The sequence below is a fragment of the Leopardus geoffroyi genome, chromosome D2 (genome assembly GCF_018350155.1).
Source record: "Leopardus geoffroyi isolate Oge1 chromosome D2, O.geoffroyi_Oge1_pat1.0, whole genome shotgun sequence".
Taxonomy (NCBI): domain Eukaryota; kingdom Metazoa; phylum Chordata; class Mammalia; order Carnivora; family Felidae; genus Leopardus; species Leopardus geoffroyi.
In genome coordinates this window covers 39506381-39533151 of record NC_059334.1, presented here as the reverse complement: position 1 = coordinate 39533151, position 26771 = coordinate 39506381, and the positions used below count along the sequence as shown (strand labels likewise).

At 56.6% G+C, this 26771-nt stretch overlaps 1 protein-coding gene across 12 annotated transcripts in view; it reads right to left on the bottom strand.

Moving 5' to 3' along the window:
* The window catches only part of ZMIZ1 (zinc finger MIZ-type containing 1), a 232823-nt gene that overhangs the window by 195461 nt on the left and 10591 nt on the right, over nt 1-26771 (bottom strand). The window contains exon 1 of one of the 12 annotated variants that reach the window (XM_045437809.1): nt 5546-5771. The exons of the other annotated variants lie outside the window; for them this stretch is intronic. The gene's annotated coding sequence lies outside the window, so the exon portion shown is untranslated. Of the gene's footprint in view, nt 1-5545; nt 5772-26771 lie in introns of those variants that run through there. 12 annotated transcript variants of the gene reach the window in all.

Genomic DNA, 26771 nt, shown 5'->3' with positions numbered 1-26771 from the left:
GGTGGACAGTCCACGTCTGAGCAGGAACACTGGGCTGCTGGCAGCAGTCGGGGGGATCTGGACCTGGGACTCACTCCCAGCTGCCCTCCCATGAGTCATTTCCTTCTCCTGGCCTCACATTCCCTGTCTGTAAAGTGGAGGCTGGAACGGGCCCTCGTGGGGCTGCTCGTCCTAAGGATCTGACGCCCAGGGAAAAGATCCTCTGTGGAGGCTGATTAATTATGACTATTAATAATACAACCATCTGTATCTCGTGGCAGAGCGAGGATGATTAAAACGGCCCCATGCCCCAGCGGCAGAATAAATGGGTCTCCGGGTGGGCTGGGATGTTCACACCAGGCGTCCAAGCAGATCCACGGTGGCTGTGTGTTGGAGAGGGGCTGTTTATACTCCACTGCACAGACAGATGCAGAGAGGAGACAGACAGGCAGGCAGACAGACAGACAGACGGCAGGGAGCTGGCTCATCAGCTGATGAGCAAGAGACAGTTACCTTGTGCCAAGGTTCTTGGGCAGGATTTTCTCCACCCAGCACTGGAACAAACCAACCTTGGCCTTCCCACTTCTCCTGAACACTCACCACACCTCCAGAGTAGAGCCCAGAGGCCTCAGCTGCAGAAGTTAACAAGGGGGTGGGATGCAGATACCCTCTGTCCGAAGAAATCCCGGACGCTGTGATCTGCCAGGGCCAGGCCAGACTCCTGAGCCAGTGCTCGAGGACCAGACCCGGAGGCCACCCATTTCATGACTCTGTGCCCTGTACACTCAGGTCCCCCACCTGGCAGGCCCTCCCTGCCCTCCACAAGCCCTCCCCTAATAGCCTCCCTCTGACGGCAAGCCTTTCTCAACACCCCGTCATGCCCTGGGACTGAGGCACACTGTCCCTCCTCCTACCACCCCATGGGGCCCAGCGCACCCCGGGCCTCGATCATCCACCTAAAATGCTCTCTTGCTATACATATCCACCTCTCACTTCACATTCACCAGACCGTGAGATGCTCTTGTCGACTCACGTCTACAATTCCTCAGTGCCCAGCATGGAAAGGGAGCCCCCGCACTGCCCGATGGAGCGAACACCACTAGCTGGCCCTTGAGAGTCCTCACCCTGAACCAGGCACTGTTAAGCTGTTAATGGTCACAACAGCCCTGTGCTGTATTTATGCCCATTTTGTAGACGGGGAAACTGAGGTACAGAGAGGTCAAGGAACTTGCCAAAGGTCACGTGGCCAAGAAGTGGTTGAAATGCAAAGCAGGCCATTTGGCTCCAGAACTCTTACCTACTAGGCTACAAAGGCTCCAAATGAACAAAGGAAGGAAGGAAAGAAGGAAGGAAGGAAGGAAGGAAGGAAGGAAGGAAGGAAGGAAGGAAAGAAGGGAGGGAGGGAGGAAGGAAGGAAGGAGGGAGGGAAGAAGGAAGGAAGGAAGGAAGGAAGGAAGCTAGTTTGAACATCAGGATGCATAAAGTCTTTTGAGCTTTCTTTGTGTGTGGAAGACAAAATGGCCAGGAGAGGAGTGTCATGGGTCAGGCCAGGTCTCTGCATTAACTAGCTGTGTGACCTCAAGCAAGTCACTTGCCAACTCTGGGCCTCGATTTCCTCATCTGTAAAATGGGGGCATCCTACTGACCAGATATGAAAGCAGTGGTAGAGTGAGCATACTGCGGACGACAAAGCATGATCATGATGCCTGTCTACACGGCAGCCAGCATTTCCAAGCCAGGAGCCCGCACGCCTGCTCTGGTGGAGACCCCGAGAACAACGGATGAGGGATATGAAGCCTTGGGAGCTTCGTGGGTCTGTCAACACACTTCCTGGCCACCCGCCCCCTACGCAGCCCTGGGCTAGCCATGGAGGGGTGGGGGCCTGAGCAGCACATGGGCTCCATCCGCACAGGGCTGGGCGCTGACCCTCCTGGCCAACGGTGTGGTTCGGGGACGCCCCCTGCCTAACAGGCTGCGCAAGGAGCACCTGCTTTGTTCCAACAGGCGCTTCCGGCTCCATTGCCGGCTGACCACCATGTCCGGTGCTGGCGACGCATGGCAGACGGGGGCCAGCCGCAGGCTTGGAGGAGCTCCCGGGTGACAGGAAGGCAGGTATGTCACCGAGCTCCCTTCCCACACCGTAGCAGCCACTAGCAATCAATCCCCATACTGTCAGAGTCCAACGCGACCTCAGCGTGGCTTTTCTAAACAGCACTCCAGGCTGTCCCTCCCAGGTGGAGAGGAAAACAAAACCTGCGGGATCTGACCTCCCCGTGGGTGGAACAACTACTACCGGCTGCCGGCAGGGCCTGCCCCCTGGGGGAGGGGCTCCCGCGGCTCCTCCCCTGGGGGAGGGGCTCCCGCGGCTCCTCCGTCAGGAAGGGTCCTGTGGTCAGAAGACAGCTTCCCAGAATCGCGAAGGTGAAGGAGCTGGAGAAGGCCCCAGGTTTCCCAGCCGTGGATCCACCGGATTTTGTCAATCCCCCCTGCTGTCTAGACGGCTGTTGGTTCGATGCCATTCTGGGGATCAACTCAGTTTTTGTTAAACTACATTTGTTTAAAACAGAACAAAACAAAACTTTATAACATAACCTTCCATACAAAATCAGGAGGGGCCGGGGAGGGGGTGGCGCGGAAGGTTTTTCTCAGTCGCGACTGATGTAGCGCATGAACCCCTGACAGTCACCTTTGTGCACCTCTAAGGAGCACAAACGCACTTCGGAGATGCTCGCCTGCTCTGAGAGGAGGCAGGTAACGTGTCTCTGTGACACAGATGAGGAAGTGAGACGCTCAGAGAGGTGAGCCCGCTGGCCCGAGGTCACACAGCAGTGAGTAGCAGAGCGAGGCCTCTGACGCGGACCTCCTGACTGAGTGCAAGGTTCTTTCCTCCCTGCCGCCACTATCCGCTCCGTGCCACTTGGAGTCACTTAGGCGGAGGGAGTCACTCTGACCCGCGGCTGGCGTGGTAGCGGTTTTTACACCTGAGGTTAACAACTGTGATTTAAGAGGTTATTTGTCTTAATTTTCGGGCATCAGTTTCTCAGGGAGGAGATAACTAACACATCGGGCTTGGGAAGCTAGTCTTTTTAGAAAATATTTATAGCGTTTCGAGACAGTTTGGTGGCAAATGGATACAGCATCTGCTATTTTCCGCACGTTCACCACAGCTCCAAAACCCAGAGCCATCAAAACACACACACGCGCGCGCACACACACACACACACACACACACACACAACAACAACAACAAGCACATCAGTGTTGATAGGAAATCAAAGCCCATCCCTTCTTTGAGAAATAAGACACAAAACAAAACTGTTGTGATTTCAGAGCCCATTACTACCTCTGGTTGGAGCCCCAAGGTGCCTCTGTTGGCAATACCTAAGGCTAATGCTCAGAAAGCCAAGGCCAGTGGGCCAGTCCCCAAGGCCACAGTGAGGTTCACTGCCTCCAGAGTTAGGTTTGGCAGGACTCCCGGGCCCAGGATTGTGGCTGTCAGAGGAAGCCCCAGCAGCAAAAGAGCCCTCCCCTGAAATTTGGATTCCGGCTATAAACTGAAGACGGACAGGGAGAAGGCAACCTCCAAAACCAAAGACACTTTACGAGCAGCAGCCGAGCCTCTAAAGTCGCTCTCCTCACGTTACCTCAGTAGTTATTCATCCCTCCGAGGTCAGCGACGTCTATCACCCCATTTTGCAGATGGCAAAACTGAGGCTTTAAAACTCCTAGTGATTTTCGTGAGGACACAACTGCTTGTATGGTAAGCTGGTCCCTCTGACCTTCTGCAGGCAGCCCAGCGTGTCCGACGAACCTCCTGGGACCATCCTTCAAGTGGCTTCTGTGCTATCCTCATTGGCTCCCCAGGTCCCTGCAAGGCATCTCCGCAGCCCAGCCTTTACCTGCACCTCGACCCTCAATACCAATCCTCTGTACTCAAAATGCAGCATTTCAAGCTGCAGGACCCTGAGAACCGTTCACTCCATCCTGGTGTCTCAGGTGGGAATTCCGAGGCCCAGAGAAGGGAGGGAACATATTCAGGGTCACACAGCTGGCTGAGGACAAAAAGGAGGTCAACCAGGTTTGCTGTTAAAAATCCGATATGTGTTGGGGTGCCTGGCTGGCTCAGTCAGTAGAACATGTGACTCTTAACCTCGGGGCTATGAGTTCAAGCCCCAAGTTGGGTATAGAGCTTACTTAAAAAAAAAAAAAAAAAATCCCAAACGTGTTGCTAACTCCCACTGTCCTTGGCATCCTGGTTCAGACACACGAGGACTCACTGCTACTTCACAATAAGTCAATCCAGCTGAGAACAAGGCTTGGTAGGGACACCCGGGGCTTGGGTCCAGCCAACGGCAAAGCGTGCTCCAGTGTCCCCCAGCAGGGCGTCTTCCAGTCCATCCAGCCCAGCCTTTTGGGCAGAGCCTTCAAGCCCCTCTGCCCCAAGGATGCAGGCACTGCCCCCTCCCCGCCCCACACCCACTTCGAAGTCAGGGAACCGGAAGGCCCTCGTCCATCATGCACCGGGACAAGACCCCAGGCCAGGCCCCGAGGGAGCGAACGCCCACACAGCCTGGCTGGAGGCTGGCAGAGAGCCCCCGGGAGGAGAGCCATGCCAGACTGGGGCCCGGCCTTTCCCATGCGGCTGCTCCCGGGGCAGCCCTCTGCACTTGAACGTTGACAGGTATTGCAAATGCCACGCATCCACAACAGCTTCCATCCCCCACATCTGTTCCTCCTCTACCCTCTGCTGGCCCCCTCTGGATCAACTGCCCTCTCCCCAGCACCCCCCTCCCCCCACCACGACCACCCAGGCATCAAATCCAGACGCTCCTTAATTCGGACGCTCCCCCTCAGCCAAGCCACCTGCCACTTCCACGGTTCCCTCCCTGGGCTCCAACCTGCCCACCTCTCGCCAGCTCCTTTGCCCAAACCAGGGCAACAGCCCCCCTCTGGCCTCCCACTCTCACTGCCCTCCTGCTCCTCTTTGCACCCATGGAGCAAATCTTTTCCTGTTTATAGCCCTCTCCCAGGCATCCCCAAGGCCCACACACCCTGTGCGTGTGGCCCCGGCCCACCTCAGCAAGTATACTGCCCGCTCCTGCGGCACTGCTGCCTTCCAGCCCCCGCTGGTTTTCCTGCCCCACGGCCTTTGCACCTGCTGCTCCCTCCCGCCACCTCCTCCCCTCAGGACAGTCCGTTCTGCGTTATTTCAGTTTCTCAGGGGGTCCTTCCTGATAGCCCTGGTCTAAAACACACGCCCCCTCCTCCACCCCAGCCACTCCACAACTACCTCCGTATTAGTCCCGCATCGTGCGGATCACGGGCTGATTACTGTTGACGCGCGTCCTTATTTGTTACTTGTCTCTTGTCCTCACCCGGAGGACATTAGTCTAGGAGGGTTAGCACCTTGCCAGGCTGGCTCCCTGCTTTATAGTCAGTGGCCAGAATAGCGCCTGGCACAAAACTGATGCCCAGTGAGTGTTTTTTCAAGGAGCAAGTGAGTGAGCATCCATGATCTCGTCAGCTCCCCCGCCCCACCCCACAGCCAGGTTGGGAATTAACTCACCTCACTGATGAGGGCATAAATGAGATACCAAGACGTGCCCCGCATGCCCGGGAGCACCCAGTGGTGAAAGCGGTAGCATGTTCACTCGGGACCGGGCCTCCTGATGCCCAGACCAAGGAAGGTACAAAGATCAGACAATAAGAGCCCGTGGAAAAAAGCATGAAATCGTGTGGCTCCAATATTTCTCTTGCAACTTGAAATGTCGCCTCTCTGAAAACCACATCCTGCCCCTTGTGAGCTGGGCTTGGCCTCAGCTCCCGGGCCGTGGGCAGCCTCGCTGAGATCCCCCACCCAGCTCCTTCTCTTAGAGCGTCCCGGAATCCACTGGCCCAGCCCTGAGGCTGCTGGTGGGAGAGGGGGGCAAAGGAGCCCTTGTCTCCCTGGTGGGGCCGGAGGAGGGGGGCTGAGCCAAATGCAGGTCACGCTGTGGTGCCCACAGCCCTCCCGGGGCTAAAAATAACTATGTTTACACACTTCCAGAGCTGGGACGTCTGCCTCCCTGTCAGGAGGGGTTCAAGACTTCCCCAAATCCACGTTACCCACTGCACATCTTCCACTTGGGGCGGGCAGTACCTCCCCGGGCGAGCTGCTGACGGCCCTTCAGGAGGGAGGTAACTGTCCCTCTTCCCGGGGGGTTAGAGTGGTGGCTAAAGCAGGAGGTACAGAGAAGGCGGCCAGAGCCTTAGCCTTGTGGGTGCCTGGCCAGTTCACGTCAGAGCTTTGGAGGGCCACGGCGCCATGCGAACCGGCTGGCTGTCCAACTCGCTGTGTGACCTGGAGCAGGCCATCTCCCCTCTCTGGTCCTCGGCCACTGTTCTGTATCGCGGCAGCTGGCACTCAGTAATTGACATCTTGCTCCTCACGTCTCATTCCTAGAGTGTGGAGGGCCGACCATGCATCCTCGGTGTGAGTGCTTGGGGGGCAGGGGGTGGACCGTAGCGAGAAAGAGTACTGACCCCTGGGGCCCCGCGGCTTGTCTTCACCTAAGATGACAAGGTGTACTTGCCAGAACAGCCATCACCTGGCCGCCCTCCTCCTCCCTCCCTGCCCCGGTTCACCCAGATGGACTTTAACACCAAGGGGTAGGCGCCAGTCGCCTGCCCAGAGGCGGCCCCTCCCTCTGGACAAACAGGGCTTTCTCTACCTCACGGCTCCTATGAATGTGGCCGTGCCAAGGAGAAACACGCAGGCTGTCAGAGGACTGGCACACTGACTGGTCATCCTCCTTGGGCAGGCGGTGACGGGCAAGCACCGACCTCCCCTCTACCCCCGAATACCCACCAGGCTGAGGACTTCAGGCCTCTCGGGATCTAGCAGCCCCTGGCCTTTCTTCTCTGACTTGGGAGGCCTGGCTGACTTGTTGCCCCTAGACGGGAACAAAGTCCATGCCTTCTGGCCTGACTGGAAGGGTTGTGCCCCTCTGATAAATCCCGCCGGTATTCTGAGCCTTCGCAGGCTCTGTTCCCTCTGCCTCTGATGCCCTTCCCCCACTTCTCGGCCTGAGAATCTCCCGGACGCTCCAGAGGGCTGATTCAGTTGCCTCCTTCTCCAGCGGAGCGAGCTTGGCACTGTGCCATCACTGTGCCCCCCTCCATTATATAGTCAATAGCTCCCCCAGGGCTAGGGCCTGCCCTGCGCCACACGGAGCCGCACGGGAAGGGCACTCTGTAACTGCTGAATTAACTCTCAAGGTATGAGCTCAGTCCTGTCTCCTCTCTCCAGCCAAGTCCACTCCTACGACACCTCCACGTATATCTTCAAGATTCTGCAATCAGCCATCAGCTATCGGCTGTCGTCCTGTGGTCTCCGGACCCCTCGGAGTCCCAGGCTCTGTGCTGCCCATCAGCCCTGCAGTGCTCCACCAGCCTATTAAATACGAGGATGTAGACATGCTGGGGCGAGGCTGGCATCTGCACCGTTAAACAAGTGCCCCGGGGTTCTGAGTGCACGGGCCCTGACGGCCAAGGGCACCCCCACGCCGGCACTTGGAGTTCATTCCCCTCGGATGCCGCTACCACACCCCTGCTCCCGTGTCCAGGCCCCTGCCAGTGCTGGGTCTCGTGCCTTCTCTCCCGGATGCTGGCAGGGCTCTCAGGGGACCTGTGAGAACATCGTCCACGCTGCCACTGCTTGTGATTGTTCTATAAATCAGATCTGGCTCTGTCACTCCTCTCCTCCGAATCTTTTCTTGTTGACCCTGCATTAAAGATAAACTCTAAGGCGTGGATGGCATTTAAGGTCCTCTGAGGACGTCATCAGGCCCCCACTGAGCTCCTTGGCTCCCACCCACCCAGGCCTGATGCCCCCGCTACCCCTTTTCTGCTGAGCATTGACTGACTCATCTTTTGGGGTACAGCTCAGAGGCTCACTTCCTGTGGGAAGCCCTCCTTGAATGCCCTTCCCTCGCAGGCTGACCCAAGCTGTTCTACTCAGCTGGGCTATGATCACAGCCACTAGGTCCCACTGCTGTAGGAATGCTGGCCTGTCTTGTCCCCCAGTGAGGCTCTGAGCTCCCGGGGACAGGCTGGAACCCGTCACCCAGAGCCTGTCCATCGCTGGCCCTCAAAAGCAGACGCATTCCGAGCATCACAGGGCATGGCCCACCACATCCCCAATCAAGGAGTCCCATTTTGGGGATCAGCAAAGTGATGTTCAGGTCATGCCTGCAGTAGCAGTGGGATCCATGCAGGGTAGGAAAGGCCCACATACCTGCGCCTATGCCTCTGGGACCAGGCCCTCTAGGCAGTGCAGAGACAGCCACCTGCTCCTTGTTCTAACGCGTCCGCAGCGACTGTACCTTGCAGCTTCTCAGCGCCTCGCCCAGCCCCCACTCCCACGGGGGCCTGAGCCTTCTCTGGGCGGAAGGGGACACTTCCTCCAAGCCCAAGCCACAGGGTGGGCAGGCAGGGGGGAGGGGTGTATGGAGTGAGAGTCTTCCCAGGCAAGTCACCTGCAAAATGCGGGACCAGCCACCTTCCCCGACCTAGAGCAAGTACCAACATTCGCACCAGGAGGATCTGTACGGGTCAGGGAGGCTCCGAGAGGCAGAGAGGGAGCCTGGGACAGACCTGGGCCCAGATGCCACCTCTCCTTGCTCAAAGTGCAGTGCAAGCCCCCTGCCTTTTCCACGCCCCAGTCTAACAAGATTGCTTCCTCTTTCCTGAGGCCCCAGGGGGCCTTGCAACCTGGCCTTCCTTTCAAAGCAAACACAGATGCAAAACAAGTGAGTAAATCCTAGAGTTTCTGCAAAGCCACGAGAGGGAGGGACACGTTAAAGGGAGACCGGGGAGGGACCCCTGTCCAGTAGGGCAAGGGCCCCGGTGCTCAGGGGACCCCCCCCCAGGAGTGTTGGCTTCCCAGTCCTCTGAAAGGCGCCAGTCCCATGGCACCCGACCCACCGTGCCCAACCCCAGCCTCAGCAGCGGCTGGGCTCAAATGCCCGCTCTGCTTCCTACCAGCTGTGTGTGGACGTCCTACCTCACCTCTCCGCAGCTCCTCTGTGTGGCTCTGAGGTTACTGGAGCCGGCCGAGACGGCCGTGCAAAAGGAATGCCGATGCTGGTCAGGTGCCCACAACGCACCGGGGTCCTGTTCTGAGATCTGCACGGGCATCGATTCACTGATGCTCACGGGATCCCTCCGGGGTGGGTGGCTCTGCTACTACACCCCCAGTTTGCAGACGGAGAGACTGAGGCATGCAGTGGTTGAGTCACTTTCCTGGGGTTGCCCAGCTGGTAAGCACAGGGGCTGGGACACAGTCCCAGCCGACTGGCTGCCGAGGGTATGCACTGACTACCGCATGATGCTGCCTGCAAGGAGTTCCTACCTTCTCTCCCCGACCCCGGGGGCCTTGCCTCGTCTAGCTCCTTGCTCCCCCGTAAACTCCAGGGCACACGGTGCTTTTGGCCCTGTGAGTGCCCCCTCTCAAACAGGCCTTCCTCGACTGTTACTCCTTCCACTTTCCCTCGGACCCTTGACCCTTAGGTAGAAATGACCACTTGACCATTCCCCCCTCCCCAAGCCCAAGGCTTCCATCAAAGCTCCTGGAGGGGCGCCTGGGGGGCTCCGTCAGTTAAGCATCCGATTTCAGCTCAGCTCATGATCTCGAGGTTCATGAGTTCGAGCCCTGACTCGGGCTCTGCACTGACGGTGGTGTGGAGCCCGCTTGGAATTCTCTGTCTCTCTCTCTCTCTCTCTCTCTCTCTCCCCGTCTCTCTCTCTCTGCCCCTCCCCCACTTGCACTCGTTCTCTTAGAATAAACAAACTTTAAAAAAAACAAACAAACAACGCTCCTGGAGACCCCCAATGCAGGATCCCAATAAATGCTCGTGGGGTGGCTGAGTGACACATGGGCAGGTCCAAAGGCCTCTGGTTTTGCCCATTTCACGGGCTCACGTCGCCTGAGAAGCTCTTGGTAACGAGGCCCCATAGAGGGTCCCCTGGATGTCGAGGCCCCTCCTTCAGCTCTTCTCACGCTACTAGGGGGAGGGCAGTTAACATCCAGGCAGCCCGCAGAGAGGTGCCATGAAGACCACATATGTAGTGAGCACAAAAGCCCAAAGTGACAGAAATTGATAAAAACTTCACCGCACCGCTGACACCCCATATATCAAAGGCCCCAAATCTCATTCTCTGCTTGCCTCCAATTTCTATCAGAGCTTGCCAGCTGCACATTTATTGAGAAGTTTGTGATCTGACAGGCACTGTATTACCAACATTAATGATGCATCAGTCTCTAGAATTACTGGGGAAACAGTCCAATTGATTTTATTATTATCTCGAGTTCACACTCCATTCCAGGCAGCTTTGCTACCAGAGTTTTTAAGCAGGGACCAAAGGAAACAAAGGTTTCGAGGCCAACGGCCGACCTCTCGAGGCCACGGCCCAGAGAACCTGGGCTTGTTCCGGGACCACCGGGGACAGCCCTCCCGCCCTCTGCCTTCTCCTCCCTCCACGGCCGTAGGACGGGCGCTGAAATACCAGGTCGTGAAGAATGGCATGTGTGGTGTCCCCCCAAAAGAGTCAAGCCGGGGGACAGACCGAGAGCTCAGAGCAGGCCTCTCATTCATGCTGCAAAGACGGAGGTGGCTAGCTGGGGGCAGAAATCACCACCGATGTCCTGTCATCTGCCCCTTGGCTGGGGCAGGAAGCTGGCCCTGTATGGAACCCACGAGCAGATACGGGCCGGAGCTCACACCAGGGCCTGGCAGGTCTGCTGGCTATCTGGGGGCAAGTGGGAGACCCGAGATGAGGTGGACCATGTGGGTGGGACCCACCTTGTCCCAGGCCACTCGGCCCCAGCCACATGAGACTCCCGTCAAGTTTCTAGAACACACGAAGCACTTTTCAGTCTCAGGGCCTGCCTTTGCCCAGGGTGTCCCCTCTGCCTCAGGCTCTCTCCACCCCCGGGCCACATCATCTCATGTCTCTTCTCAGAAAGGCCTTCCTGCCTAAAGGGCCTAAAGGGCCCCCACGCCCACCCCTTGGTATTCTCCAAGCAGCAACCCACTGTTTCTTTCTCAGTGCTTATCATAAATTATAAAGGGGGCATCGGTTGGCCTGTTTCCTCCTTGGGCCCCCCCGAAGACAGGATCTTCTCTGTCCGGTCACCATCACAGCCCCAGAGCCTGGCAGGGCAGGACCCCCGGCAGGCCCCCTTACCCATGTGGGGAATGAGTGTCTCAGTCTGAGGGTGGTCAGGGGCAGAGGGCCTAGTTTCTATCAGTCTCTGAAGGAGCGTTTTGAATCAAGAAGTTCTAGAGAAAATGGCTGGTTGTTTCAGGGTTGATGTTCCTCGTCCTACCCGTGAGCTCCACGCTAGAGGTTCTCTGAAACACTCTCCTTGGGCAAACATTTGTCCATCAGGACTCCTCTCCAGCCCCTCCTCTCCCAGCCCGTCCTCACCCTCAGCTTCTTCCAGGAACCCTCAGAGGCAGGGCAAGTGGGGAACTGAGGGCTTAAGGTCAGGCCAGGAACTGGATTCCGATCCTGGCCTTACCATGTGAGCAGAGCATGTAACTAACTGCACCAAATTCTACCGAATCGTCTCCCTACAAAATGGGGGTGGGAAGTCTGGGGCCCCACCTGTCCCACAGGGACCTCAGGAGATGTCAGTTTCAGCAGCAGGAGTGGACATCTTCCTAAGTGGCCATGCATAGCACCCACCTCTGGCACCTTTAGTGCTACTGTCTGCCGGGGTTCAAACTGACCATGAGGATTGAGGTACGAGGGGCCCCGGGGGCCACAAGACACGGATCCCCTAAAGGCTCAGAACAGTGAAGACTGGGAAGCAGTGAGGGAAAGGACCCACTGCACCCTGTGAAATAACTGGGCATCCCTATGGGGGTGCAGGGATCCAGGGGATGTCTCTGGGTGAATGGGGGCCAAGGGCCCTTGCTCACGCGGTGGCCTTTGTTGGGAACATTCTAAGCCCAAGGCAACAGACAGGTGCAATCCGAAGGCAGGGGAAGCAGCAGGTCTGCTCTCAGAGCAGTCAGATAAGAAAGACTGATAATCTTTATCTGGGCAGAGAGGTGAGCTGGAGGCTGGAAAGGCTGAATGACCAGGCAAGAACTGGTTAAGTTCATCTGAGCACGGTTGCCTTGAACGAGGGTTACTGTGGAGGTTCTGCAAGTTCGCAAGGTGACCAGATAGGGGTAGTCTTGTAACTACTGGGATTATGGTCATTCGGGGTATATAGTATTATCTGGAATTAAATCCGAATATTTGAAGAGACAGTATTCTGATTCGAAAATAGACTTTTTTCCCTGAAATAAATATTCCAGATATAATTTATTTATGAGCGTTTACCATGTGCCTGGCTCTACGCTAAGTACTAACCATACATTAGTACACTTCCTCTTAACAACCTCCATTACCCCCGCTTTGTACCCACGAAGACGGAGTGGTGACCGGGAAGCTGAATGCCCAAGTTCCCATGCGGGGAGCTTGTAGGATATGAATCTGGTGATCCTGGGAGCTGGAGTTCCTGGACTCTGTGGGGCGGAAGCAGCCCCCTCCGGCCCGAGGATCCTCGGTCCCTGACCGGCACCCACCCCGTCACCTTCCGAAGAAGCAAGGGAGGCCCAGGGAGGCCTTGGACTTGCCCCAAATCACCTAGTTACCCCATGGCAGGGCGGGGACAACTAGGAGCAAGGACAGTAGTCAACCTTACCTAACTCAATTCTCAAAATAACCCGGGAAGTAAGGCCTACTCATTTCATGGCCAAGGAATGGAAGGCTCCAGAAAGCAAAAGCACTGCTAAGTGGCAGAACGAGGGTTTGCAGCCAGCTCTGGAGGCTGTCCAGCAACCACGATACCACCACCCAGACTCACAGAACCTGGCCCTGGCACCTCCCTCTGAGCTTCGGGGAGAGCGGAGATGCTCCCTGCCTTCTGGGCCACGCGTCCTGGCCAGCGGGCAGTGCACCTGGCACTCAACGTAGCAGCCGCGGTAAACAGCCCCGGCCACGGCCGAACTCACCCGGCCTGCTTGTGCCCAGAGACGCCAGGCCGGAGGATGGCTTCCCTGGCATCCTCTTACTCAGTCGGGCCCTTTCTGTCCAAAGGGCAGCGGTGACGTGCAGAACGGGTCTGTGGTGCCAGTGTGAGCCCAGCATTGTACGGCTGGGGACACACAATGCCTTGGGTCGACCGTTGATTTATAAATCCGCCCAGCGCTCACCGTGGCCTTTACACTCAGCTCTTTCCCAAAATGCAAATTGGCTCCTTCCTGTAAGTCACACCAGCTCGCCTGAGCTGATAAAAATCATCCCAAACGGGTTCTTCCATCTCCCCCATACAGAAAGGCCTCTGTGCCCACACCTCCTAGAAAGAGGAAGATGGCTTCACGCGGGCCCCAAAGAGGCATCCAGGGCATGCGAAGGGGTCGGGAGAGCAGTGGGAGAGAAGGTTCGAGACCCTGACACATTGCAGCTTTGGGGCCTTAATCTCTCCACGCACCACTCCATTTGTGCAAGTGTGTTAAATGGGGATAAAAATAGTCCCTTCCTCATTGGGTTCTTTGGCAGATTAAACGAGATGATACACATACACCGCCTGGCATGGTGCTGAGACCCTCATAAGTCTCTTGAATGTGGTGGTGGGGGTGATGGTGGAGAAGAAGAATGAAATAATCGTCACTATTATTACCATCTGAAGCTTGGACCGGCCACCCAGTCACTCTGGGTGGGTGGCTTCAAGGTGGTCCCTTTCACTGTCTGGGCCTCAGTTTTCCCCATGTAAAGTGAGTCCTCAGGAGCCTTTCTCCTACTGACTGGTCCCTCAACTCCTCGATTGCCTGCATCATATGCAAACAGCTTTGGGGGTGCTGTTTCTGGTACCCTGTCTCTTTACCCTCTCAAGGGTTCTTCTTTCAGAAAAACAAAATCTGTTCTAAAAAAAAAAAAAAAAAATCACCCATCTTCTAGAAAAGCGAGCTACCTGACCGCCCTTCTGCCAGCTGGTGTTGGGATTTCTAAACAGCCACGAGCATCGCTTAAAGGCACATGCCTTGTACGAGGCTTGCTGGGGAATAACCAGGATCTGATAAGAGCTTGCTACCACTAGACTATTAAGAAGGCCTCCAGGGAGTGGGCAGGGAGTGCAAGAAAACTCAAAACGGACCTAGAAGTCGCCAGAGACCAGGAGGCACGCACCAGAGCCTCTCGGTGGAAGTTCTGAGGCTTACGAGGAGGCGTCACGAAGCTGTCGTGACAAGCGGGCTCGCCAGGCAGTGTGGAGCCCCGCCCACAGAAGGACGCCCCAGCCTCGGTTTCCTGGCAGGGAACCCCAGCGACCGTGTACGTGGCACGCGTTCACCACAACGCTCAGCACCCAGGGGGGCAGGGATTACCACGATGGGCCCAACTACGGAGGAGAAAGCGGAGGCCTGCGGCAGGGGGGGGAGTGACTGGTCCAAAGACACCCAGCTTGTTGGTAATGAAGCCTAGATGCACAGGCTGCCCCCGGGTCACTGCTGCCACCGATTTTCCAGAATGGGATGAAGCCCGACGGGTGATGTCAGCTCACTAAGACCTTTTGCTCACTGTGCCTCTTGTACTCCTCACAGCTGCCAGGAAGAAAGGCTGGACAGGGGTTGTTAAATCTCCCCATTTGGCAGGTTGAGGATGGAGGCAGGACCACGTCGCCCAGTAAGGGAGCAGTCGGGACGAACCCATGCTGGACCTTCAGACCCCCCTGATTTTACTACCTCTTCCTCACGGCTGGAGGGGCCCAGCTGGAGAAGCAGCCAGTCCCCCAGGCCCTCCCACCCAGCACTGGTTGTTGGGTCCTGGACTACACTTGAGGGACTCTGCTCACCTGTGATCAGCAGGGCTTCAGGGTTTCTTTTGCTCCAATCTGGGCAGACCCCTGCCTTCCGATTCTTCTCCTAAAACGCTGCTCTGTCCCTGCCCTTCCCTGCTCAAAGCTTCCCCACCCCTACCTCTAGGATGAACCTCCCCTCCTAACCCTACCTTCCCTCTGGGGTCCCAGCCGTCACTAGAGACTCAGCCTCAGTTACTCCCCTGAAGATATGGGGCACTGTCTGAGCTCCCCCAGACCCCTGGCGTGGATACCTCCCTCCCTTTGTTCACACCTTTCTGTCTCCCAGAAGTGTCCTTCCTCCCCCTCCTTCTTCCCTTATTCTAGCTAAAGCCTCTCCATCTTCAAAACCACCCTTAAATGCCGCCTCCTCCAGGGGGGCCCTCCCTGACCACTCGAACCCATTCTCATGTCTCACTTGTTCCAAGTTGTCCTTGGAACTTCTTAGCCCATCTCTCTGGTACTTCGGTATGCATCATTCCTATTCTGCCACATAGCCAAGGCTTGGTTTCCACTTCAGACTGTGCAGCTCTTTAAAGTCAAGGTCTCCGGATTTTTACTGGGCCATCCTTTCAAAGGATGGCAAGGCGCAAGTCTGTGCTCCACGCCCCCCTTCCCAGTGCCATGGGATACAAGGGACAGGGCTCTGGCCTTCTAGAAAGAGATCAAGTCTAGAGACAGGAAAATAAGCAGGGTCTGCATGGTGGGGGCTGACCCAGCACGGTGGGGGCTGCGACGGGGCAATCAGGAGGCTGCAAGAGCGCTCCTGTTCTCCCTCGGGAGTCCTTGCCATGCCAAGAAAGAGACCTGCCCTAACGGGATGCTCCAGCAGCCATCCTGCCGGACTGAGATGCCAAGCGAGTGATTAATCTGTCAAGTTTCAAGACAAAGGAGGTGTGGGAGGGGCATGGGGGAAGCAGGTTGGGTGAATGTTGGCCTCTAAGGTAGGGGCCTCTACTAGCCACAGGCAGGAGGGAACACAGGAACCCGAGTAATAAGAAGGAATCCCCTGGCCTGGAGGGAAGGCTCATCTGTCCTGCCGGAAGAGGCAGTGAGCACCAGGGCCGAGCCCAACCCGGCGGGGCTCGTGGGGCAGCATGGCCCCCAGCACATACATCCCTGTCCCTCTCACGGGAGGCACCTTGCAAGCCTCAGCTCCCAAAATGCGTGTCAGCCTTGCAAGGGGGTGCCTTTCTGTTCTCTCTTTTTTCTCAGCAGGCCTCTCCAATGCGCGGGCGATAGGAAATACACCAGCACACGCTGCTGGCTCTTGGCCTAGCAGGCCCTGGCCACTGTCTACGACTCTGTGAACATCTCAGCGGACGGTTCCATTCTTCTTGCATCCCGAAGCCTTCCTGGGAGAAGGGCATGGGACTCCAGAGAAATAAACAAATGGGATCCTGCGTGCCAGTGTGTGTGTGTGTGTGTGTGTTGGGGGGGGGGGGACTTGAAGGACACCTTCAGCTCCCTGCCTGCCCTCTCTCCCAGCTTGTGCAGCTCCCCCTGCACCCTGACAGCAGGCAGAAGGCCCTCCTCAGGCCCCAGCACATGTGGGCAGCCCATCCCATCTCTGTCTCCCTTCAACCTCTTCCAAGCTGGAGCCCCCTATAGGTGTTGAACCATTTTACCATAGCCACCGAAGAGAGGAGGGGGCCAGGCTCCTGTGGGCGATGAGGGAATACCCTCTGAGAGCAGTGCCCCCCATTACTGTCAGCAGCTACTCCCCCCCCACCCCGTACCGCTTCAAGGGGCATCGGAAACAATCGAGCATCCGGGGCACTGGGCTTGGGCGCCCCTGCCCCTCCTGAGCTTGCTTTCCGGTCAGTAAAACGGGGCGGCTAAACTCAAAGAAAGGTGTGCTGTCCCCCAGGCTCTCCCTGTCATACCAAGAGAGTACACCCAAAGGAACAGCAGCGGGGCCAGAGCCCAGAGCAGCGAGGGACATTCGGAAGGCAGGATGGGGAAGAGGTGGGTTGTCGATGGCTGCAGAAGCCTTAAAAGCTGGTAAAAGGCTTAATCCTGCATAATGATTTACAAAGTGACAAGTAAAATAGATTTACCGTGACAGCTTGAAAGGAGAACCACAGAAATAAAATTACACTCGGGCTCATCCTGTCTCTCTGCAACCTGCCCCTCCCTCCCCAAACCCTGGAACTCATGTGCACACGCATGGACACGTGTGTGGGGGTAAAAAGGGAGCAGGTAGCCTGGGGAGGAGGAAGGTGGGAGAGGGACAGAGGAGGAGGCAGGTCTGGCCCCTGTCCTGGAAAGGGCCAGCTGGCTCGGTGTTCCAGGTGGAGCCTGCAAGAGGTGACATTAGCAGCCCTCCAAAGCCAGTGGTGTTGGGGGGAGGGTATCATCATTTACAGATGGCGACACGCTGGCTGACAAGTCCTGCAGAGGATCCCGCCTCCAGGGAGCATGCAGCTGACAACCCCAAGGGCCCGAAGGACCCAGCCCCGCCCCCCCATCCCCGCACCCCCCCCCCCCCACACACACACACAATGGCTACCTGGCTTCTGTCTGATTCAACATCGCCGTCCTTGAGGGTTCCTAGGCCCTAGGTTTCAGGTCCCAGGAAGAGGGGTCTGCTGCTTCCCCTAGAAGGAGGTGGGGACTCCAACAGCATGGGGCCAAAACTAGCCAAGAGGAAATCAGAGAAGACAAGAAATAACCTCGGCCAAGTTCATCTCAGAGAAAGAGAGTAAGCAATGCGCCCGCCCACAGCGCTGGGTTCCTGGGGGGTAGGGGGCTGCATCTCTCTTTCTCTGTCGATGGTCCTCGATGTGTGTTTACACAAGTGCCAAGGGTATATTTCCTCTGCTGAAGCAGGATCTGGCTTCAGCTACGGGGGGGATGGGGGGGGGTCGCGGGGGGGGGTGGTGGGTGGGGATCCAATGTGCTGATGTTCTAGCCATGGACCACGTAGGTGCTCTCCTCGGAGGCAATGAACTCTGCCGGCTGCTCAGGGCTTTGTGGCTACCTGTCCACCTCCCCCATGAGGCACCGGCCCAGGCACCTGCCAGGCTCTCCAGTCAGCGGCAGGGGCTGGCAACCGTGCCCGTAAGGTTTCTCATCTGCACCAACAGGCATGGATTGAAAAAGAAAAATTGAAAAGAGGTCATAAGCAGGGGGAAAGAGACCAGATTTCCCCTTAGTAGCTGTGGGGCCTAAAGCAGCTAGACTCCTCTGAGCTCCAGATTCCTCCTCGTTAAAATGGGGCTAACACCCCCCACTTCTGAGGACTGTTGTGACAATCTCAAGACTCCCAAAGAACCGTGCCTGGTGCACATGGGGGTTCCCAAGGACATGAGCTTTGCCTCAGGTGAGTGTGGGATGAAATGCATCTGTAGGGGGACAGCCAAATAGAAGCTCTGATCACAGTCCTGGCATAGCAAATTCACCTGCTTGTGGCCCACCCACCCTCCTTGGGTCCCAGGAAGCTGCCCATATTGAGGTAGAGACTCAAAAATGGGAGGGACCATAGTCAGGTCGGCTTGAGGCACCCAAACCTCCTGCAGCCTCCCCTCTGCTTCTGACAAAGACCGGAGGGGCCAAGTCCCAGGCTAGGTCTGTGGAGACTCTCAAGTGTCCTCCTCTGTCACCCTCAGGCTGACACCTGGCAACTCCCAGCTTGGCGAAATGCCGTGCTGTGCCTCTAACTGATATAGCACAGGGCTGTGCCTAGGCAGGCCTGAACACCCATGTTTACCCAAAAGAAGGGTGGCCCTCCCTCCGGCCCTCCCCCAGCAGCACGGTAGGCTGGAGCCCATTTGCCCGCAGACTCGCCTGGTGCGTGGGCAGTGCATGTGAGGCTCCAGCCCCCCGCCCTGCCCAGGGGGTCTTGCCCAAGAGGCCCTGCGGCCCGGCCAGGCGGCTGCTGCTGAGTTTTTCCTCCCAGGAAGCTGAGCTGAGTAGGGCAGCAACGTGGGCACAGCCAACTCCCAGGCAGCCTTAGACCCCGGCAGTTTGGCACAAGACGATCAGGACCAGGAGACATTTCTGGGAGCCTGGCCCAGCCTGGTTACTCCTCTGGCTCTAACTGGAGATGGGGAGGGAAAGAGAAGGGGCCGAGGGTCAGACCATGTAAATGGGGCAGCTGTGACTCCAGAGCTGAAATTGTTCAATTCTTTCTCAACCAAGGTGTGCAAGTCACTTGAAAGGCACCTTCCTAGAGTGCAAATACATACGTGTGTGTGTGTGTATACGTATGTGTGTGTGTGTGTGTATACGTATGTGTGTGTGTATACGCATATGTGTGTGTGTGTATATATACGTATATATATATGTGTGTGTGTGTGTGTGTGTGTGTGTGTGTATATACACATTCCGCACCCCCCCCCCCAAACCCACAAAACCTACCAATTCTGTGTAAAGTGTAGCCATCTTCTATTCATTCACTTATTCAGCAAGCATTCTGGAATGTCTGCAAGAGCCAAGTGTGGTGCTAGGTGTCAGGGAGCCACAGCACGCCTCCGGCTGGGGTACCCTGAAAGTAGCTACACTCCTGCCGGATTAGGGCTGCAACAGTGGTCAGAAAACAGTGCTAGAGGAACTAGGGCAAAGGTGAGGGACCGGTCCACTTGATCTGGCAGGTGTACAAGGGCTAGCCAAGGCCCGAGCAGGGCTTTGCAGGATGCCTAGGAGTTCCCAAGGCAGACAGGGCAGAGTACAGAATATGCAACACACACACAAGTGAAAGTTCAGCTGGGGCCAGAGACTATAGGGCCCTGAGTGCCAGGCTGCGGGTGGTAGGGAGCCATGAAGGAGTTTCAGGTAGCGTGGAGAAGGTAACAAGATCATAGGGACCTTTTATTAAGGTCACACTTGTGGCCAAGTAGAGAAAAGGGGAGGCTGGAGGTAGATACCTGAGGGAGAAGCCTGCTCCATGGGGGTGGGGAGGACGGACAGCTTTAGAAACACCTGGAAGGTGGAGTCTAGAGGCTTCAGTTCCCTGGCGACATACTCCCACAGGCCAGGCTCTGGGCAGGGCGTGGAAACCCAGTGTGACAGGTTGCAGTCCTGGGAGGAGTCAAGGGTGAGCCCAAGCTTCAGTAGGGGCAATAGGCCAATGGCAGTCCAACTCTTAATCCTCACAGGGCTTTATGAGAATGAGAACAAGGCTCCTCTTCCTCAAAATATTTTACCACCATCCACCAGAAATTTATCTAATAAATGTACAATGGAGGAGGGGCTACAATACATGTGTCCCTAAGTTGTGCAGTATGCAACGTGCACTACTGCACATGGTGGGTCCGGCAGATGCAATGCCACCGAGCAATCACTGGGAAGATGGGGTGTCAGAGGCCCGGGGACCAGGCAGATAAAATAGATTAAACCTAATACGCAAAGGAAAAAACAGAACAAAGCAAAGAACAACCAAAGCGGAATGTTTACTAACCCTCCCTGCCTCTTTGGCATGAGAAATCTCAAGAAAATGAGAGGCAGAATTATTTACTCTACAGAGTCCCAAAAAGAAAACGTAGCTGTTCAAACAAGGCAAATAGAGGAAACGTAAAAACACAAGTCAGAAAGCACCAGTTTTGAAAGATGGGGATTCACCAAAAGTATATAAAACCAGCTCTGGCCTTAGAGCTTACTAGAAAATGATTTTTTTAAAAAAAGATCCTTTCTGGGGCGCCTGGGTGGCACAGTCGGTTAAGCGTCCGACTTCAGCCAGGTCACGATCTCGCGGTCCGTGAGTTTGAGCCCCGCGTCGGGCTCTGGGCTGATGGCTCAGAGCCTGGAGCCTGTTTCCGATTCTGTGTCTCCCTCTCTCTCTGCCCCTCCCCCGTTCATGCTCTGTCTCTCTCTGTCCCAAAAATAAATAAAACGTTGAAAAAAAAAATTAAAAAAAAGATCCTTTCTACTGAGCAAAACTCCCAACAAGTGAACATAGCAGAGTGAGACCCCTGTGCTAAGAAAATTGGAACTATCTGGCTAGATGAGGATTTCCATTCTATCATCCACCTAGCCACTACGGAACACTTTCTCTGCCCCAGGCCCTCTGGGGATATAGGACTAAGACCCAGCCAGTGGCCTCACAGAGGGGACAGTCCAGTGGGGGAGTATACAGAGGGCTGGTGGAATACAGAGGGAAACATCTGAGGCCCCCGGGGGGAGGCAAGGATAAGACAGAGGCTTGCCGGGAAGGAGGGGCCGGGTGACTCAGTGAAGTCCCAAGCCATGTGGCCAGATGGCAATTCCCCTGTTTAAAAAAAGTGAGAATTTTTTGAGCAGAGGTGAGATAAACAATATTCAATCTTGGGGGGCTGATGTAGGGAGCCTTGCTTATTTTTGGAGGGAGAAATGCTCAAACAGGCTTCTGAAAGGTGTCTTGGCTAGAAGGAGCTTCAATCCACAGATGGAGAAACCGAGGGCAGAGAGAAGCAGGCTTTGACCATGGGTGAGATGGGAAATGGGTCTTCAGGCCCTGAGCAGGGCCCCTTCTAGGGCCCAGGACTGCCCTGGGGGTGTTACTCAGCCCGACAGCAGACAGCACCGGGAACGCCGGTAGACAGGGGAGCACATTCTGACGGCTACATGGTTCCTGACCACTGGGAACTGCCCAGAGACGGGGCAGCGGTCACGGGGGTGGGGTGGGGTGGGGTGGGGTGGGGTGGGTACTTCTCATATGCAGCGCCAGATTCTCATCCTGAAAAGGCTCAGGCTTTCACTTCCCGAAAACGATGTTCAAAGGGGCGTCCCTCTGGCTGAGGCCTGTGCCTGCCTCCAGCTGGCAATCCTATCCAGTGTTCTTATTAGGCACAAACTGCCTTCCTCAGTCTCCCCTCCTGGCAGCCCTTGGGAGGTGAGCACTCGCCACCCATTTTACGGATGAGCAAGCAGGTCCAGAGAGCCCAGAGGCCCTCTCGTCCCAGGTCACTCCCTTTCTGGGCCTGATGGGGAAGGCTGAACCACTCCTAAGTGCCAGGCAGGTGTTGGGGCTGGGGTGGGGATGCTATCAGGGTGAGCAATGGAGAGAGAGGAGACATGGCAAGAAGGCACTGCCCACCCACTCCACCCCGCCACTGTGGGCAGCTTCTGGGGCCACTCCAGCCCTCTGCTCACACTAGAATGCGGAGGGCACGGCTTTCAGCCGAAGCAAGGCCCACCTGTCGCACACCGGCTCTGGCCACTTTCAAGGTGAGGGAAGGAGACCAGGGGCCTGCGCAGGTTCAGACCGGAGTGAGCTGGCCTGGCCTCTCCCCTACCACCCACCTTCCTGCTCCCCCTGCTGCCACCCTGGAAACAAGACTTCCCTCTTTGTGCCTCTGCAGGTCACAAGAGTCCCAGGTTTAGTTATCAAAGGCCACCGGGCTGCTGAAACTCTGGGATTCTGGAAGTGTCTGACTCAGGCAGGTAACTTTTTAGAGGAGAGAGGTGAACCAAATGGGGAGACTGAGGCCCAAAGAGGGGCCCCATGGCCTTCGAGATCCAAGCAACCCCCATGCTCCCGTGCTATTGATGGGTAAACTGAGGCCCAGGGATGGGAAAGGACCCGCCTGAGGTGACTCTGAGTCCATAAGAACCCTAGAATGGTCATCCTGGGTTGATCCCATGGGACCAAAACACAGCTGCCCTCTGTGACCCCAACCTCAAAAGTCAGGGAAGTTGCAACACTTCCTTGTCTCCATAGCAACTAGCTTCTGCTCCAGGAATACACTGAAATGTTTTTGTTCCCTCCTCTGTGCCGGCCCCGGGCCAGGCTGTGAGGACACAGAGCGGAAAGAGGGGGTGTGAAGGGAAGCACAGCCCCAGCCCCAATGGCGGTTGGTCGCAGGCAATCGAGTGTAGCAGGGAGGGGAACAGGAGAAATTGCAGTGGAGGAAGAAATCCCCGGGGTCCGAGAGTGTCGGGGAAGGGAGTTCAGAGGTGCAGCTTTTGAGCTGGGCTCTTAAGGATACGTAGGAGTTCTTCAGATAGAATTGTGGGGGTGGAGGAACTGACACAGGCCCTGCCCGCAGCCCTTGAGGGTGACGTCGTGTTACAAAGTGGCAGTGCACAGAGCAGAGGACACAAAAGTGTAGCAGATGAGTGGAAAAGAATGGAGAGCCGATGATGAATGGCGAAATTACAGTGCCGACTAGGGTGCACGGAACACCTCGCCACGCCTCTACTGTTCCTCCTGTTAAATGGACTCCTTATGGAGGAGTAGTTTATGGTCCAGTAGAGGTGACAGCATAAAAGGAAAAGTACTTAGAGGCACAGGACTTGGAGCCCTCAGCCAGCTGTCCAGCCTCAGCCACTCAGTCCGCTTTGTGGAGGAGGGGCAGGCATTCCCAATGGGCCTCTGGGCATGACCTTGGTCAACCTTCCAAATACATCCAGGACCTGACCTTGTCTCACTACCTCCACTGACCGCTCTGGTCTAAGCCACCAGCATCCACACCTGGGTCACTGTAAAAGTCGCCCAGCTGGTCTCCTCATTTCCACCCTTGTCCCCTATAGTTTATTCTTGGCTCACCAGCCAGAGGGATCCTCTTAGGGAGCATATCAGATAGTCTCGGTCCTTTAATTAAAATCCTCCAGTGGCTTCCGAATTATTGAGCATGAAGTCAGAAGCCCGTGACAACTCCCTGACCACCTCGTTAACTTCCTCTCCTGTCCTCCACCTTCTCCTGCACCATATGCCCGCACTGGCCTCCCTGCCTTCCTTAGATCATGCCAAACACACTCCTGCCACCAGCCCTTTGCACGTGCTTCTCCCGCTGTCTGGCATGCCCTTCTCCCAAATGTCCATGGGGTTCACTCTCTTGCCTCCCTGAGGCATCTGCTCAAACGTGACCTCTTCAGAGAAGCCTTCCGTAATCACTCCATCCAAAGAAGCCCAATCCCTCACCCATTTCCTCACATCACCTTATCCTGATTTGTTCTTCGTCAAAATATTTCTTATAGCTCAGAATGACAGCATACATGAAGTTGTTGACTCACTGACTGTCTCACCTGTAACAATGTAAGCAAGGCCTCTGTCAAGTTCACCACGGTATCCCCAGGGCCTGGAACAGTGCCTGGCATACAGTAGGTGTTCAACAAACTTGATGAATGGATAAGTAATCTTTCTTGAGGGGCTGGGCAAGGGGAGGCAAAGAAGGATCCCAGGCTCTGCTCTCCCAGGGGCTGGGGGCTCCAGAGGAGCCAGGAAACCTTACTCTCAGGCTGGCAGGAACCCACCAGCAGGAACCATGTGCTGCCTCCCCACCCCCCCCTCCCAGATGCACTGGCTGCCCAGATCTGGCAGGGAGGCAGGGCCTGGCCCAAGGGCCTGGAAGCACCCTGCAGGAAAAGCAGCAGTTACTATTACCAGTATCCCTATTCCAGACACTCTTGGCCCGGGCAGTCTCAGGACTCAGCCTCGGGGAGGCAGGAGATGGAAGGAGGCCAGGCTGGCCGGGGGCAGGGAAGGAGTTAGTATCTTGCTGATTTTGCAGCTAGCTTCCTTCCTTCTCTGAGCCTCACCTCCCTAATCTGAGAAATGGGAATGAGAAGGGGATGAGATAAGTTGGTTGCCCAGGTCCCTCCTGTTCCAACAGTCTGGGCGTCTTTGGGTTTTCAGAGCCATGGGGGGTTTGGGGGGGGGGGGTCACACCAGGTTGAAACTAGAGCCACATATTCCAGCCATGTGTCCCAGGCCAGGGTGACATCTTGCAGCCAGCTGGGTCAGATACCTAGGTGAGGGGTCTCGGGTGGGCTTCTGGAGACTCTATTTCCACCCAAGGTAACAGCCGGCAGGGTGCAAAGTAGCCCTGTCTGAGGCAGGAAGTCAAGGCAAGCGCCCTGTTACAGGGCAGCAGCCCCAGGCAGGGGTGCCAGGCTGGGGGAGCCGGTTGTCTCATGGAGGTCCCAGGGAACACCTGCTTGCCCCCAGGGCCAGCAGTTCTGGTGGGCACGGCCAGAGGCATAAGGCCCAGAAGCTTTGTGAGACGAAGACGGTAAGTCCCAGGCAAGCCAGATGCCACAGCCATGGAGGGATCTCCCCCTGTGTGTCTCTAGCCAAGGGTTTCTAGCAAGTGACAGGGACAGGGGCAGGCACTGGCTGATGGGCAGGACGCCTGGAGTTTTGCTTTAGCTCTGCCACGAACTTGCCCTGTGACCTTGGGGAGGCCTCTGTCCCCTCTGGGGTCAGACTCAGCAGCTAAATGAGAGGGTTGGCCTGGATGATCTCCAGGGCCTTTCTGTGCTGACGTTATCGTCCCCACACACGGTAACAAAACATCACGCTCCCTGATGCTGTGACACGGTACAGCATGCGAAACGCCGGCCCTCTCCTCTGACTCTTGGGACAGCCCCAGGAGAGACCGTCGGTAGGAGGCCGTGCCGGGAGTTCTGACTCCAAATCCAGGGCCCTCTGCCACGCCAGGTCTCTGGGGCATCAGGACACTTAGGCAGAATGTTCCCTGACAGCAGCAGGGAGCAGAGCTGGGCAGACGGGGACTCAGTAAGAAGGCAGGTGGGGGCAGAAAGGGGAGCCTTTCTCATAGCCACCACCCCTCCTCCAGCTACTCTCCCAGGCTCCGTGGGAGGCGAGCGTGCCAGGAGAGACTACAAGATAGACATGCTTCTGGAATCATGTGGCCTGCCTGACCCTGCTTGAAGAGCTGCTGCCAGGCCACCTTCTCTCCCTCAGACCCCAAGGAGCCACTGCTGGGGCCTCCCCAGCCTATTTCCATGTCTCATGACCTGCGTCAGACCATTTCCAGGTCAGGCCTGAGGTCTCCAAGCAGCCCAGGCTCTTAAACAGCAACACGGATAATGAGGAGGCCCGGGGAATAGAAGGCTACCTCTTCCAGGAAGCCCACTCTGCCCACTCCAGCCTTGGATTCAGCCTAGAGAGGCGAGATCTCTGACGTAGCATATGGGAGGGAGTTCACAAGAACTGAGTTCACCCTATTCTGTGTGGTCCAGACATGAGCACTGGGTCCTGGGAGGAGGCGTCCTGCCACATAAGATAGAGCTTCCTAGGTGAAGGGAGCCGCTGAGAGTCAAGGAGCAGCCTGCCCCTGGAGGTGTGCAAGCCCACACCAGAAGGTGCTCTGTGGGGATGCTGCGGGGGTGGCATCCGTGTGACAGGTTATCAGACGAGGTGGCTGCCAAGCTCCCTGAAGTCTTGAGGATGCAAGGCCCCAAGAATACCAGGTATAGTAGCGTCTGGAGCCCTTGTCAGGGGAGGCGAAGGAGGCACTGGCCCGGCTGCCTCTGGGGAGCCGGTTAGGAGGGCACCAGCCCCCAGGCAGACAGCTCCGAGAATCCTGGGGCCCTCAAGGATTCGAAACCCCAAAGTGGCTCTGCTCCTTCTGCCTAAAGGGATCAGCCCTGCAGCTGAAGGACACATGTCAAACTGATGCCGTCAGCCCAGGCTGAGCTGAAAGGATCAGAAAGCTGTCCTCCTGCAGAAGATAAATCAGTGCTGAACTCACAGCTTCGAGGAAGCTCCTTTCTCAGCCACGGCCCCATCACCCAACACCAGGCAAGAAATCACACCTGAGATGTCCTCTATTTTTCCAGGATGGGATGCACGAAGGGGTCCCGGAGCTCAGGAGGGCTGAGCAATTCAGGTAGGGAGGTGGAAGGCCAAGGAGTCCCCCGACGTGCTCACCGCCAGCCACAGAGGCCACCCCCCCCCAGGGTCCCAGAAAGTCAGGGACACGAGGGCTGTGAGCCAGGGAGGCAGAGTGACTCATCTGTGGTCACGCGGTGGGCTTGCCTGCATGGGAGCCCAACTCGGCCTCAAGCCCTCCCCAGGGCCGCGGGCTGCCTCTCCCCACCAACAGCAGTTAGAATTCATACCAGCAAGGTGCCCTGAAAATATAGAGTGCTTCTCCGTACGTAAATACCAGCGAGCCCCACGGCCCTTGAAGAGAAAACATTAACCCAAGACAGCGGGATAAGTAGGCAGTGCAGA